The sequence below is a fragment of the Myotis yumanensis genome, unplaced genomic scaffold, assembly GCF_028538775.1.
Source record: "Myotis yumanensis isolate MYYU_CA2020_CCGP unplaced genomic scaffold, mMyoYum1.0.hap1 SCAF_8, whole genome shotgun sequence".
Classification (NCBI taxonomy): Eukaryota; Metazoa; Chordata; class Mammalia; order Chiroptera; family Vespertilionidae; genus Myotis; species Myotis yumanensis.
Genome location: NW_027223759.1, coordinates 63,364,646 through 63,380,400, shown reverse-complemented (window position 1 = coordinate 63,380,400; position 15,755 = coordinate 63,364,646). Strand labels below are relative to the sequence as shown.

At 41.0% G+C, this 15,755-nt stretch overlaps 1 protein-coding gene across 4 annotated transcripts in view; it reads left to right on the top strand.

Annotated features, from left to right (window-relative positions):
* The first annotated feature begins 507 nt into the window (after positions 1-507).
* The window catches only part of LYPD6B (LY6/PLAUR domain containing 6B), a 163,643-nt gene continuing 148,395 nt past the window's right edge, over positions 508-15,755 (top strand). For 3 of the 4 annotated variants that reach the window (XM_070423032.1, XM_070423034.1, XM_070423033.1), the window contains exon 1: positions 531-586. The gene's annotated coding sequence lies outside the window, so the exon portion shown is untranslated. Of the gene's footprint in view, positions 587-15,755 lie in introns of all 4 variants that reach the window. The other variant, XM_070423036.1, reaches the window with a different exon arrangement.

Here is a 15,755-nt window from a genome sequence, read left to right as displayed (position 1 = left end):
GATAGCACCCTCGGGAATGAATTTATTTACAGCCTAATGCCGTTATTAAAACGGGGGGGATGGGTGAGGTGGCATGGGGTAGGGTGGAATGATCTCAAAGGCCTTCTGAGTCCTTCCAGTTCTGAACTAACTCGCCCATGCCCTTGGCCCAGTCATTTTCACCCCGAGGGTCTCGGTTTCCATGTTCTACAAAGAAAGGGGTGGCCTCCCCCTCTTTGAGCTCCGCTGCGTCCAGCTCCCTCCCTCTGAGTTCATTTCCTGAGCGGCCAGGCGGGGTGGGAGCAGCCGGGCCCTGGCTCCCCGCCGCCTCCCAGGCACTGAGCGTCCCAGGTGTCCCCTAACGCGGTCGCCCGGCCTCCCTTCCGCCCGCAGAGGATCCGCGAGGTTTGCCCGCGGAGCTGGAGCCGGGCTGCTCCTGGCCCGCGGGACCCACGGGTCCGGCCTCGGCCCCCTCGGGGTGTCCCAGGTGTCGCAGGGCGGGAGGAGCCGCGCCCCGCCCCGCCCCGTGCGCCGCAGCCAACAGCGGGCCCCCGGCGGGCGCTGGAGCCGAGGCGGGAGGCGGGAGCCGGGAGCGCGGGCGGCGCAGGTGAGCGGGCGGCGCTGCGGGCCCGGGAGGGTGGTCGGATGGGGCGGAGGGGTGGGGGGTGGGGACTGCGGAGCCCGCGCCGGGGTTCTGCGGGGCGGGGGGGCTGTGCGGGGCGCCTCTCTCCGGCGCACGGGAGGAGCGAGGCGCGCGGGGCCGCGGCACAGCCTTGGGGTCCGTCCGGCCGCTGGCTTACGGCGAACAGCTGCGAACATCTGGACGGGGCCGGAGCGGGGGCGGCGCAAACACCCCAGCGGGTGGGAGGGGCGGGGTGCGCGGGCTGCTGCGGGGAGAGCGGAGCTGGTGCGGGGGTTCAGGACGCAGGAGCCGGGGAGCTCAGCCTCCCGGTCTGCGGCGCTTCCCAGGCCCCGCGCCGGCGCTGCTGCCCCTCCGCCCGGCTCTTTACTCTTGGAGTTGGTGTTGAGTAGCCGACCGGCACCGTGTTACCTGGGGCTTCCGAGAACCCGGTGTGCGAAGCTGCTCCGACCCCGGGGGCCTAGGGGTTAAGGTGCGGGTCTCTGCGCCCTGGGCAGTGTGAGAGATGGAGGTGTGCTCACCATTTCCCGGGGCCGAAAGTGGAAAAAGTCCCGAATAGTACTTAAATTCCAGTTACTAGCTGTGTTGCCTTGAGCAAGTTACTTAACTTCGCAGATCCCCAGTTCCCTCACAGGTACAATGGGTATTACAGTCTTCAGAAGAGCCCTAAGCTATATGCTGTTCCCAAAGTGCACAGCACAGTGCTCGGTGAAGAAGTTCCCTCCACTCTCTAGGTGTTGGTGCAACACTCTACACCTTCCAGAGGCCCCCACATTTCTGCACAGAAGGCAGAGCCAGGAGGCTTAGATTACCCTCTCTTTGGGGGGGGCCCCGGGGGTGCTGACAGTGTGTTTTTTGAGGGGAGTGGGCATTTTTCTTTCTTTTTATTAATTTATTTTTTCTCATCTGAGGAGTGAGGATATTTTTTACATTGCTTTTTTAGAGAGAGTGGAGGGAAGGGGAGAGGAGGAGGAGGAGGATTGGTAGCCTCAGGGATTGAACTTGCAACCCAGAGGTATGTGCCCTTGACCGGGAATTGAACCCGCGACCCTTCTTTCTACCCTTGGGTCTGTGGTCCGACACTCTCACCATTGAGCAAGCAGGCCAGGGCTCACTCTTTCTTTTCTCTTTTTGCACCCCTCTGACTTGTTCGTGGCTAGGCCTCCTCCCAGCTGCCTTACTTCCTGACACCATTCCAGAGGCCAAGATGGAGAGGTGGGGTGCACAGGCCCTGCGGACAGAAGGTGTTATCAGCCTGCTCATTACGTTTGTCAGAATTCTTTGAGTTGTTTTCTTCACTTGGAAATTGCCTTATGCAACATAGAAATTGACTGGCTCACATGAATGAAAGGCTGAGGGTTTTTGCTTCAGGCATAGTTAGATCCAGGAGCTCCTATCAGGTTGCAGGGCTGCTCCTCTCTCATTTGTATCTTGGCTCTTTCCCCTCCGTGTTGATGGGTTCTTACTGTGGAGTGATAAATAGCATGGCACCTTCAGGCTTACCTGTTTCTTCAGAGGGAGTGTGGGAGGGGGCAGTCTCTTCCATCTCCTCTGTTATTAAGCACCTCTTACTTATATACTAGCCTAGCAGTGGTCAGCAAACTCATTAGGCAGCAGTTCCAAATATCAACAGTACAACGATTGAAATTTCTTTTGAGAGCCAAATTTTTTAAACTTAAACTATATAGGTAGGTACATTGTTATTAACTTAATTAGGGTACTCCTAACGCTTAGGAAGAGCCACACTCAAGGGGCCAAAGAGCCGCATGTGGCTTGCGAGCCGCAGTTTGCCAACCACGGTACTAGACCAAAGCAGGCCAGGCCAGGCCATCTCAGTGGACAGGGAGCAGGTTTCCACCATAGAAGTGGTACTTTACTCAGGTCCCACCAGTGTTTGGGGAGATTAGTTTAGCTCCTAGGATAGTGCCACCCCGGCTGCTGGGGATTGGGGAGGGGCAGTCCCCAATGAGAAGGCTGCATCCTGGGCAGGTAATCATAGGACATGCCCATTGTACCATCCCAGCCTTTGCTCACCACCATCTGGAGAAGTCTGTAGCAGAGTGCACACTGCCTGGATGCCCTATTCTGTCTGTCAGTCATCAAGTCTTTATCCAAAGCATGAAGGCATCTTGCATGTTCATCCTTTCATTCATTGTTTTGTTCATTCATTCATTCATTCATTCAACATTTAATTAGTGCCCAACATATGATAAGGCCTCTGCCAAGGGTGAAGTTGCTTGCTTTTGAGCTCAGAGTCTAGCTGGAAAGGCAGTGCCTGGGACTGTTTTCCTGCGGATAGAGTGAAGACTTCCCAAGGACATTGTAATTGTCCTTTAAATTGGAGATGAGTAGGAGAAAAAGTTGGAGGGACTTCCCAGACCATGTGGTAGGGTATCATATAGAGCTTTCTATTGTAACATTATTTAGGTGACCTTACCCTCTTGTGTAAGAAGTCTGGAGGCAGGCAGTTCAAAGTAGTCACAGCTCTAGGTTGGCTCCTGGAAGATTCCCTTGGTTTCCTCTGCCCTGTCACAGGGGGACTGGACTCCATGCTGCCTTCATGGGGTCGAATCTAGAACAGAAAGGAAGGGACAGGGGTTGCTTCTCGTATTTCTCTAGATAACAAAGGACAACATTTCCTAGAAGTTCTATGTGCCATTGGCAAGGAGAGTCACATGGCCACCCTAAACCAGTGGCTATGAATGTTTGGGCAAGCAGTCTGGGGCTGGGGGACGGCTCACCTCCCCTGAACACATCAATGCTCCAGACTTAAACAAAATAGGAATTCTGTTAGCAAGGAAGAAAGCGGGACTGCTCAGCGGGCTATTAGGTAGGCAGTCCACTGTGTCTCCCACCGGTGGGGACAGACGGTGAAAGGCATGGCCTCTGTGGGCAATCGGAAGTTCAGTCCTATAGCAGGATATGGTGTGGCTGCTGGGAAGAAAGGAGCTGCTGTTGGAGACGCAGGTAGAGACAGGAGTCCCCAACGTTAGGTACCACTCTGGGTGTCACTAAGAAGCATACATCTTGTTCCCACTCTTCAAATAACTTACACTCAAAACCTGGGGAAGTTTTTCTGAGTTTTTTTGGACTTTCATTGGTAACAGCAACAGTGACTCCCTCTGTGGTGGTAACTCTCCCGGGGCGGACTAGGGTGGAGGGCTTTAGGGACGGGCCCTGTGTAGTTTGAAAAAGCTTCACAGATGGTTCTGCTGTGCCTCCGCTTCACCTCCTCACGCCCTCTTGTGTCATGTCTTCACTTCAGTATTGTTACCTGCCTTTAAACGAATGGGCGGGGACTGGCTGTAGGTGCAGTTAGTGGTAGATCCTGGACTAGAGAACGATTTTGCAGACAGCAAGTCCAGCGAGTGAATACTCCATAGGTGTGTTTAATAGGAAACCAGCCCATCTATTGCTTTGAAAGTATTCAGCCTGTTTTCATTTGAAGTATGAGGTGAGTGTGCTTTTTGTTACCATTTGATATGGTGGACACTGGTGGACATTTGGGGTTAGATTGGACAACCAGGGGTGCTACTGCTCATGATCCTCCATCCTCAGTATCTAGGCAGCACAGAAACTGGCAGAAAGACCTGTCACGAATCCTCATAGAAAGGAGGGGGCAACAGGGAGCATATTGTGTTGTTTCCATCAGCAGTTCTGCCATGGGTTGGCCAGGATCATTGGGAGATTATGAGGGAATGAGGTAGAGAGATACCTTGGGTAGTCATTCATTCCATAAATATTTATTGAGCATCTACTGTGTGCCAGACACAGTTCTGGGTGCTGGTGATAAAAGAGTATATAAGAAAGACAAAGTCTCTTCTCATGGAGCTTGCAATTTACTGCAATGAGACATTTATTTATGTTTTATTTCATATGTCAGGTGGTGTGAAATACTATAATGAAAAATAAAACAGATTAAGAGAAGAAACTTGCTGGGCATAGCGGGAAAATCTTAAAGGTTTATTGTCTCTCTGGTTGCCAGCAGGGAAATATAGTAGTCTGAGCAGGTATGGCATTGGGGAGGAAAAAAAAGACAAAAAGACACACGTTCACTTAGAAAAAGAGGGTTACATATTGGATAACTTGATCTTAAAGGATTTCTTTCATGCAGAATCTGTTTGTTATACCTGACATTGTTCCCAAACATGATTTACAATGACTTAGAAAACATGGTACCAGGTGATGAGAAATAAGTGAAGAAATATGAGCAAAGGGATAATAAGGGTCATTTCTTTCATCTTTGTGTTCCAGAATTGTTTAGTTTTCGTAGCAGGGGAAGGAGGAAGTATGGTGATTAAAAATGTGGTGATTCATGTTCAGGGTTCATTATTTAAAAGGTGAGAAAATAAATTTTGATGACTCAGAAAGTTATAACTTTTTTTGTTGTTGTTTAAAGCAGCGGTCGTCAACCTGTCAGACCTCACGAACCACCAGTGTTCCGCGGACCACCGGTTGGCAACTGCTGTTTAAAGAACAAATTTTATTTGATAGGAAAAGGAGTCTCTTTACTAAGGACTTATATAAAATTTATCTCCTGAGTTAAAAAAATAGCAACAAACTAATAGTTTTTTTTAGATTAATCTAAACTACATCAAAGGTTAACAGAGACCAAAGCCTTGTTTTCTTGTCAAATAATATGGTACAAATGAAAATTGGTGAGAAGTTTGGACCTATAACTGACTGGGAAAAAAATGTACAAATTCAAATAAAAACTTATAGCAGAGAAATGTTATGAGGGATAATATTGATTAGTTATTTTTTTGGAGGTTGTTTCTTATTGTCAAGTTTTAAGAGTTCTTTACATAATCTGGATATATATCCTTTGTCAGAAATGTGATTTACAAATTAATTCTCCCAGTCTGTGCCTTATCTTTTTATTCCTGTAACAGTATCTTTCTTAGGGGCAGAATTTTTTAAACGTTGATAAACCAATTTATCAATCATTTTATTAATCAAACTCTTGTTTTATCTAAGAATCCTTTGCCTAACCAAAAGTCTTTAAAATTTTATTTATTTTCTTCTAGAAGTTCATAGATTTATTTTTAAGTCTATGGCCCATTTGGGGCTAATTTTTATATAAGGAGTAAGATATGAGTCAAGGAAATTTTTTTTTTTGGTATATGGAAATTTAATTGTTTCAGCACCATTTATTTATTTATTTATATTTATTATTATTTTCTTTATTGATTAAGATATTACATATGTGTCCTAATCCTCCCATTGCCCCCCCAACCCCCCACTCATGCCCTCACTCCCCTGGTGCCTGTGTCCATTTGTTAGTCCTATATGCTTGCATATAAGTCCTTTGGTTGATCTCTTCCCCTTACCCCAATCTTCCCTTACCTTCCCTCTGAGGTTTGACGGTCTGATTGATGCTTCTCTGCCTCTGGATCTGTTTTTGTTCATCAGTTCATGTTGTTCATTATATTCCACAAATGAGTGAGATCATGTGATAATTATCTTTCTCTGACTGGCTTATTTCGATTAGCAGAATGCTCTCTAGTTCCATTCATGCTGTTGCAAATGGTAAGAATTCCTTCTTTTTTATCGCAGCATAGTATTCCATTGTGTAGATATACCACAGTTTAAAAAAATTTTTGTTTTATTGCTTAAAATATTACAAAGAGTATTACATATATCCCCCCCCCCCGACATTCCCCCGGCCTCCCCTACCCCCCAGTGTCTTATGTCCATTGGTTATGCTTATTTGCATGCATACAAGTCCTTCGGTTGATCTCTTACCCCCGCTCCCACCCCCCAACCCTCCCCAGCCTTCCCACTGTTTTTTAATCCACTCATCTGCTGATGGGCACTTAGGCTGTTTCCAAATCTTAGCTATGGTAAATTGTGCTGCTATGAACATAGGGGTGCATATATCCTTTCTAATTGGTGTTTCTAGTTTCTTGGGATATATTCCTAGAAGTGGGATCACTGGGTCAAATGGGAATTCCATTTTTAGTTTTTTGAGGAAACTCCATACTGTTCTCCACAGTGGCTGCACCAGTCTGCATTACCACCAGCAGTGCACGAGGGTTCCCTTTTCTCCACATCCTCACCAGCACTTGTCGTTTGTTGATTTGTTGATGTTAGCCATTCTGACAGGTGTGAGATTGTCGTTTTGATTTGCATCTCTCAGATGATTAGTGACTTTGAGCATGTTTTCATATGTCTCTTGGCCTTCCTTATGTCCTCTTTCGAAAAGTATCTATTTAGGTCCGTTCCCCATTTTTTGATTGTGTTGTTTATCTTCCTTTTGTTAACTTGTATGTGTTCCCTGTAAATGTTGGAGATTAAACCCTTATTGGTGATAACATTGGCATATATATTCTCCCATGCAGTGGGCTTTCTTGTTTTTTTTGTTGATGGTTTCTTTTGCTGTGCAGAAGCTTTTTATTTTGATGTAGTCCTATTTGTTTATTTTCTCTTTAGTTTCCATTGCCCTAGGAGCTGTATCAGTGAAGCTATTGCTTCGGCTTATGTCTGAGATTTTGCTGCCTGTGGGTTCCTCTAATATTTTTATGGTTTCCCATCTTATGTTTAAGTCCTTTATCCATTTTGAGCTTATTTTTGTATATGCTGTAAGTTGGTGGTCTAGTTTAATTTTTTTGCATGTATCTGTCCAATTTTCCCAACACCATTTATTGACTAGACTGTCTTGACTCCATTGTTTGAAGGAACACTTCCAAGCTCATTCTATGAAGCCAGCATTACCCTAATACCATACCAGATAAAGACAACACAATGAAAGAGAAGTACAGGCCAATATCCCTCATGACATAGATGCCAAAATCCTCAACAAAATTCTAGCAAATCAGATCCAGCATTACATCAGATAGATCATACACCACGACCAAGTAGGATTTATCCCGGGCATGCAAGGATGGTACAACATCTGTAAATCAATAAATGTGATACATCACATAAACAAATTGAGAAATAAAAATCACATAGTCAAATCAATTGATGCAGAAAAAGCATTTGACAAAATCCAACACCCTTTCTTGATAAAAACCCTCAGCAAAGTGGAAATAGAAGGATCATACCTCAACATAATAAAAGCCATATATGACAAACCTACAGCCAACATTATACTCAATGGGCAAAAAATTAAGCCATCTCACCTGAGAACAGGAAGGAGACAGGGATGCCCACTTTCACCACTCCTGTTCGACATAGTACTGGAAGTACTAGCCTTAGCAATTAGACAAGAAGAAGAAATAAAAGGTATCCAAATTGAAAAAGAAGACATAAAACTGTCATTATTCACAGATGACATGATACTGTACACAGAAAACCCTAAAGACTCCATCAAAAAATTATTAGACTTAATAAATGAATTCGGCAATGTAGCAGGATACAAAATTAATGCCAAGAAATCTATGGCATTTTTATACACCAATAGTGAACTTACAGAAAGAGAGACTAAAAAAGCAATCCCATTTACTATTGCACCAAAAAAATTAAGATACCTAGGAATAAACTTGACTAAGAAGGTAAAAGACCTATATGCAGAAAACTACAGGACACTGAAAAAGGAGATAGAGGAAGACATAAACAGATGGAAGAACATACCATGTTCATGTATTGGTAGAATCAACATCATTAAAATGTCCATACTACCCAAAGCAATCTATAGATTTAATGTACTCCCCATTAAAATACTAACGGCATATTTCACAGACCTAAAACGAACTCTCCAAACATTCATCTGCAATAATAAAAGACCCCGAATAGCTGCAGCAATCCTGAGAAAGAAGAACAAAGTAGGAGGGATCTCAATACTAGATATCAAGCTGTATTACAAAGCCATGGTTCTCAAAACTGCCTTGTACTGACACAAGAACAGACATATAGACCAATGGAATAGAATAGAGAACCTAGAAATCAAACCACTATGCTCAATTAATATTTGACATAGGAGGCAAGAGCATCATTTGTTTAAAAGACTATCCTTTCTTTATAGAATTGTCTGGACACTTTTGTTGAAAATCAATTGGCCATAAATGTACGTATTTTATTCCATTGATCTATATGCTTACTTTGTGCCAACACTACATTGTCTTGATTACTATGTCTTTATAGTAAGTTTTGAAAGTAGATAGTTTAAGTCCTCCAACTTTATTATTTTTCAAAATTGTTTTGGCTCTTCTAGTTTCTTTGCCTTTCCTTATAAATTATAGAAACAGCTTGTCAATATGTATAAAAACTCCTGCTGGGACTTTTAATAGGATTGCATTGAATTTATAGATTAATTTAGGAAGAATAGACATCTTTACAATGTTGAGTCAATCCATGAAAACAATATATCTTATTTTTCCATTTATTTCAGTTTTTTCCCTTATTTTTCTATCAGTATAGTAGTTTTAGGATAGAGGTTTTACATATGATTTATTATATTTATACTTAAACATTTCATTTTTGAGGGTTGCTATTGTTGCTAGCATGTAGATATGCAATTGATTTTTGTATATTGACAGTGTGTTCTGTTACCTTGCTAAAGTTATTTATTCTAGGAGGTTTATTTGTATATTTTTTGGGATTTTCTATAGATTCAATGATGTCATCTGTGAATAAAGACAATATTATTTCTTCCTTTCCAATCTGGATGCCTTTTATTTCTTGTCTTGATTTATTGTACTGACTAAGATTTCCAATACAATGTTGAATAGGAGTGATGAGAGAAAATATCTTGTCTTATTTTTTATCATGGGGGGCAACAGTCTTTTACTATTAATTATGATGATGGCTGAGGTTTTTATGGTAGATGTCATTGTATTTCTAGTTTACTGAGTTTTTATTATGGGTGGGTTTTGAATTTTGTTGAATGCTTTTTCTCCATCTGTTGACAGGATCATGTGATTTTTCTTTATATTTAATATGGTGAATTACACTGATTGATTTTCAAATGTTGAACCAGCCTTGTATTCCTGGGATAAACTCCACTTGGTTGTGATGTATTTTTGGAAGAGAATGTATAGGATTGGTATTTCTTTGTTCCTTCAGTATTTGGTAGGACCAATTAGTGAAACCAATGGGCCTGGAGTATTCTTTGATGGAAGGTTTTCAACTACAAATTTAATTTCTTTACTATATATAGGTTTTTTTTACAACTCAGGTTACCTATTTTTTTATATGTTTTGGGAGTTTATATCTTTCAAGGAAATCATTTACTTCACTTAAGTTGTCAACTTTATGGATATGGACTTGTTTGTAAGTAGTGTTATATTATCCAGTTAATGTCTGTGGAGTTTATTATGATGTTTCCCATTTCATTCCTGATATTGGTAATTTGCATCTGCAATCTTTTTCTTAGTCTGTCTAGAAATGTATCTATTTTATTGATCTTTTCAAAGATCCATTTTTGGCTTTATTAATTTTGTCTTATTTTTCTATTTTTAACTTACTTGATTTTTGTTCTTATTATTTACTTCCTTCTCCTCGCTTTGTGTTTAATTCACTCGCCAGTTTTCTTAAGGTGTAAGCTTATATTACTAATATGATGAGATTTTTTCTTATTTTATATAAGCATTTAATGCTGTAAATTTCCCTTTAAACACTGCTTTAGTCATGTTCCACAATTTTGATGTGTATTTTTATTTAGAATTAAAATATTTTAAAATGTTCATTGAGACTTTCTCTTGACTCATGTATTATTTGAAAGTATGTAAATTAATTTTTACATATTTGGGAATTTCCCAAAAGTCTTTCTGTTATTGATTTCTAGTTTAATTCTATTGTTTTTTCACAATATAATTTGCATAATTTCTATTCTTTAAAATTTGTTCACCTTTGTTTTATGGCCCAGAATATCGTCTATCTTGGTAAATGTACTGAAAAGAATGTGCATTCTGCTATTGTTGGGTAGAATGTCCCAGAAATATTAGGTCAAGATGCTTGATAGAATTGTTCAAGTCTTCTGTGTTCTTTCTGATTTTCTTTCTACTTGTTTTATCAATAACAGGAAAGCTAGAGTCTCCAGCTAAAATTATAGATTTTTTCTGCTTATCACTTTTTGCTTCACATATTTTAACCATCTGTTCTTAAGTGCATATACATTTAGGACTGTTATGTCCTAAGAAAGGGAGAATTGATCACTTTCTCAGTGTATAATATCCTCTTTATCCTTGTTAATATTCCTTATTCTGGAGTCTACTTTGTGTGTTAATACAGTAGGTATTCCAGCTTTCTTTTGGTTAGTGTTTGCATCCTATACTTTTTTCTGTTCTTTTACTTTTCAGCTATCTAGTTTTAAGGTGGGTTTCTTATAGACCTTAGATAGTTTGGTCTTGCTATTTTAACCAATCTGACAATATCTGTCTTTTAATTGATGTGTTGATCACTCATACTTACTATGATATCGGTATGGTTTAATTAAGCCTATCATTTTGCCATGCTGTTTTATTTTGTTCCATATGCCCTTTTTAAAAAATCCTCACCTGAGGATGTTTTTAGAGAGAAAAGAAGAGAGGAGAGGAGAGGAGAAGAGAAGAGAAGAGAAGAGAAGAGAAGAGAAGAGAAGAGAAGAGAAGAGAAGAGAAGAAACATTGGCTACCTCCTGTACGTGCCCTGACTGAGGATCGAATCTGCAAATTCTGCAACATTTTGGTGTTTGGGATGACGTCTAACCAACTGAGCTACTGGCCAGGGCTTGATTTTTTTTTTCTATTTCTTGAGAATTTTTTATGATTCCCTTTTATCTTTACTATGGACTTCTTAATTATGCTTCTTTAACATTTTTTAGTGAGACATAGCTATATACATATACCAGAGTTTATTTTCAAGTAAATTACTGTTTCATGTGTAAAGGACCTTTGCAGTATGTTCCCAAATCCTTCTTTTTCCCCCTTTGTGCTGTTGTTATAATTTTTCCTTTACACATACTGTGAAAAAAACTTACTACTGTTGTTGTTGCTTTAGACCAGGGGTCAGCAAACTTTTTCTGTAAAGGGTCAGAAAATAGTGTAGGCTTTGAGGCCACATATGGTCTCTGTTGTGCATTTTCATTTTAAAAACATTTTAAAAACATAAAACCATTCTTATCGCATAGATCATACTAAAGTAGACTATGGGGCTGGATTTGGCTTTCAGGCCATAGTTTGCTGACTCTTGCTTTAAACATTTAATTAACTTATAGAGCAATTAAAGTAAGAAAAAGATGAATTCTGTTTGACTTTCATTTATTCCATTTCTAGCACTTCATGTCTTTGTGTTAATCCATGTTCCTGTCTGGCATTATATTTTGCTTGAATAACTTCATTTGACATTTCTTATAGTATAGGTTTCCTGGCAATGAACTCTCTCATTTTTGTTCGCCTATGACAGTCCTTATTTCTCCTTCATTTTAAGAAGATATTTTTACTGGATATAGAATTCTGGGTTGGCAGAAAAAAGAATACTAAGACATTGTTTTATTGTTTTCTTATTTGCCTGCAGTCTGATAAGTTTTTTTTGTAATTCTTATCTTTGTTTCATTGGTATTTGACCTGCTTGGGATTGTGGTTGGGTATTGAGCTTGGATCTGTGGTTTGGTATCTGTCAGAAATTTTGTAAAATTCTGAGGTTATTTCTTTAGATGTTTCTTCTGTCTCTCTTTTTTTTTCTTCTGCAATTTTGATTACACCTAGGTTAGAATTTCTGGTATTATTCCACAGCTCGTGGACACTTTTTAAATTTGTTTGCTTTGTTTCATCCTTTTATTCCTTCTTGTTTTTGTTTGGGTAATTTCTACTGACCTATTTTTAAGTTCACTGATTCTTTCCTTGGCTGTGTAAAATCTAATGAAGAATATCTGTTGAAAGTATTCTTAATTACTATTACTGTGGTTAGCCTTTCAAGCATTTCCATTTTATTCTTATGGTTTCTATTTCTCTTAAAATATACATTTAATCTTTTATGTTAGTCACCTTTTCTGTTAGGATCTTTTACAATTAATTATGCTTATTTTAATTTTTGTGTCAGATAGCTTCAACATCTGAGTCATATCTGAGTCTGGTTCTGTTAATTGCTATGTTTTGGGGCAGTGTAGGTTTTTTTTCTTGATTTTTTGGTATGTCCTGCCATTATTTTGTTGAGAATTGGACATTTTGTGTAGAACATTAGAGACTGAGCTAACTAGTTTTATGCCTAGAAATGGGTAAGCCTTTCTGTTTCTGCTAGGCCTTAGTGTGCAGGTTGATCAGTCTAGTCAGGAGTTGAACTGGATTTGAAGTTTGTTGTTGCTATGGTTACCCTCAGCGCACCACAGCTCCAAACTCCTCTTGAGTTACCTTGAATTCAGAGTTGGGGCTGGTTTGCTGAAGGGCTCTTCTCAGTATCTGTTTCAGTGTCAGCTTTAGGTATTCCCTTTGCACTGTGCCTCTGAGTGGTCTGCCTCCATGCGCCTTCAACTTTTCCAGAAACATCACGTTATTATTTGTTACTTGATGCTGTTAGGCAGTGTCCAGGTGTATTTGCCTCAGGTAAACAGTGCTCATGTCTTGTCTCTTCCTGCAGGTGCCTGGTTCTCTTAGATTTTGGGCTGGTGTGTTCCTCTGTGACCTTGGATGTCTAAGGGATTTAAGAAAGTTGTGAACTGGCAGTTTATCTGGCTTTTTATTTGGTGTAAGCATGTGAGTGATGCTCTTTTCAGCCCTGAGCGGAATTCAGCAGCCTTGATTTGATGTTTTCTAGCTCTTTCTTTTTATGATCTTCTTGTAAAATCCTTGTGCTGTTTTCCTTCCCTGTGTGCTTTGTACAATGTTATTTATACATTTTATGCATATAAATCAGTGATTCTCAACTCTTACCTGGGGAACATTAAACAATATAAAAATCTTGGGCTCCAGTGTTTCAGTTGATATATGTTGGGATCCAGGCCTGGGTGTCTTTTAAAAGCTCCCCAGGTGATTCTGATGTATACATCAAGGAGGCTGAGAACTCTGGTTTAAGTATCACTTACAACCTTTCCTTTCACCGGGGTGCTATTCCAACATAAACGACTAAATAAAATTCTAGGCTGTATGCATTCACCCTTGTGACTTTGTGGAGTTGTTTCCCTCCTAATTATGCATTTAGTGGTAATTACCTGCAATGGGCTGATAGTCTCACAGAATGGGGAGGAACTTGGAGTTCTCATTTAACTTGCCATGACTTACGTGAATACCCTCCACGACAAGCTATGGCTTTGGCACTGCTTGGCCATCTTTCAGATGCTGGAAACTCTCTGCCATTCAAAATAACACACCCCATTGTGAGATAGTTTTACTTGCTGGAGGTGTTTTTCTTCCATTGAATTGAAATGTGTCCTTCTATAATCTACCGAGTAACTTGTCTACCTTGCGAACTGTTTTGAGAGAAAGCCATTTGTATGAGCTAGTGCACATGTGTGCACATAAGTGTGTGTGCATGTGCGAACATAAACACACTCTCTCATACCCATAACAAGCATTTTATGAAACGGCATTTATCGTGAGTCTTGTACTTCTAAATTGATTTTATAACCCACCAATGGGTTGTTTCTTGCAGTATGAAAAATGCTTCCCCAGCCCGTATTCCACTAGACAAGCTTTCAAAGGTTTAAAGACAGCACCTCTGGCACCTCCAAGTTTTCTTGGGTTGCTGCAGTGCTGGTTTTTTCAGCGATTTCAGCTTCCTCACTGCTCTGGCCAGTGTCCTGCACAAGGTGACCTTCAGTCCTGCATATTAATGGCTTAGTCCAGTGGCCAGGGCTGTGCAGGTGTGCAGATCCATTCAGAGTAGAGGAAGGGTTCCTTGTCTTTTTCTAGACACCATTTCTAGTCCTGGCCCAAATTCAGAGGGATGTAACTTGAAACCATCTTTTGAGGAACATTGTTGATGGCTTTTTTGGGGCAATTTTTATGTGTCCCACTTTTTTCAAATTAATAACATGTTACCCTAATTAGCTACATATTCATCTTCATTTACCAATAGACTGTGAAATCCTTAGATGTCCAGAAGAATAGTTCATTCTTTTTCTTCATAGTGGTCAGTGCAAAAATGTTAATTTGTTGAATTAATCTTAGAAAACTGTGTTCCCAGTCAAGAAACTTTGGCCTTTAGCATGATTGCTTTTCTAACAGTTGTGCTTCTACTTCTCTATAACTTACCAACACAAGAGCTTGATAGCCCTGCATTTACTTTGGGAAGTGGACAAGCAGGGTAACCTAGATGTCCTTGTCACCGTAGTACTCATGCACGAGACACTGTGGCAGGTTCTGTGTGAGGTGCCAGTATTTCACAGCTTGCAACCTGCTTGGGAGCACATGGCATGCAAGATGAATGTCAATGACTCATGTAGTGTGTATGTGTTCTTAGAGGTCACACAGGTGGTCAGGAAATAATTGATTTTGACTTTGAAGGTCAACATCAGACGTGGAGTGGAAGGTATTTGTGGGTGAGGAAGATTTGGAAGAAGAAAGCTATTTTCGGAGTCTCCCAAGTTGAATGAAATTGCAAGTTCTGCTATCTCTAGGAGTGACTTGGATCCATAGGATCTGAGAGAAAATAAGATACAGAGGGAAATCGAATTTAAATTCTTTCTATAGCAGGATAGATATCCACAGAAGGTAATAAGCTCAATTACCCCCTAACTCCCCCCCGCCCCCAACATCTGTGCCTTTGGAGACTTTGACTCTCACAGGTGTAGTTTGTGTGCTGTTCTGGAAGCTACTTCTTGTCATGGGTTCAGCTGGCCAGGACCATTTCAGGGCTGGTAGCTCTGGCTCCACCTCTTTGTGACTTCCATCAGGTTTTAGAGCAGCCATGCATAGCCATTTACCTAAATTTTCTTTCTTTATTATATATATATTGTTGTTGATGTCAGAAAGGAAGGGAGAGGGAGAGGGAGATAAAAACATCAATGATGAGAGAGAATCACTGATTGGCTGCCTTCTACACGTCCCCTACTGGGGCTTGAGCCTGCAACCTGGGCATGTGCCCTTAACTGGAATTGAATCTGGGACCCTTCAGTCCGCAGGCTGATGCTCTATCCACTGAGTCAAACCAGCTAGGGCCCTAATTTTTCTACTTTCTCTTCTCAGAGGGCTCTTAGTCAGATGCATTATTAAGAAATGTACATTCTCAAAGTATACCGCCTTGATCACTCTTCATGATCCACTTCATCTGCGAGACTATC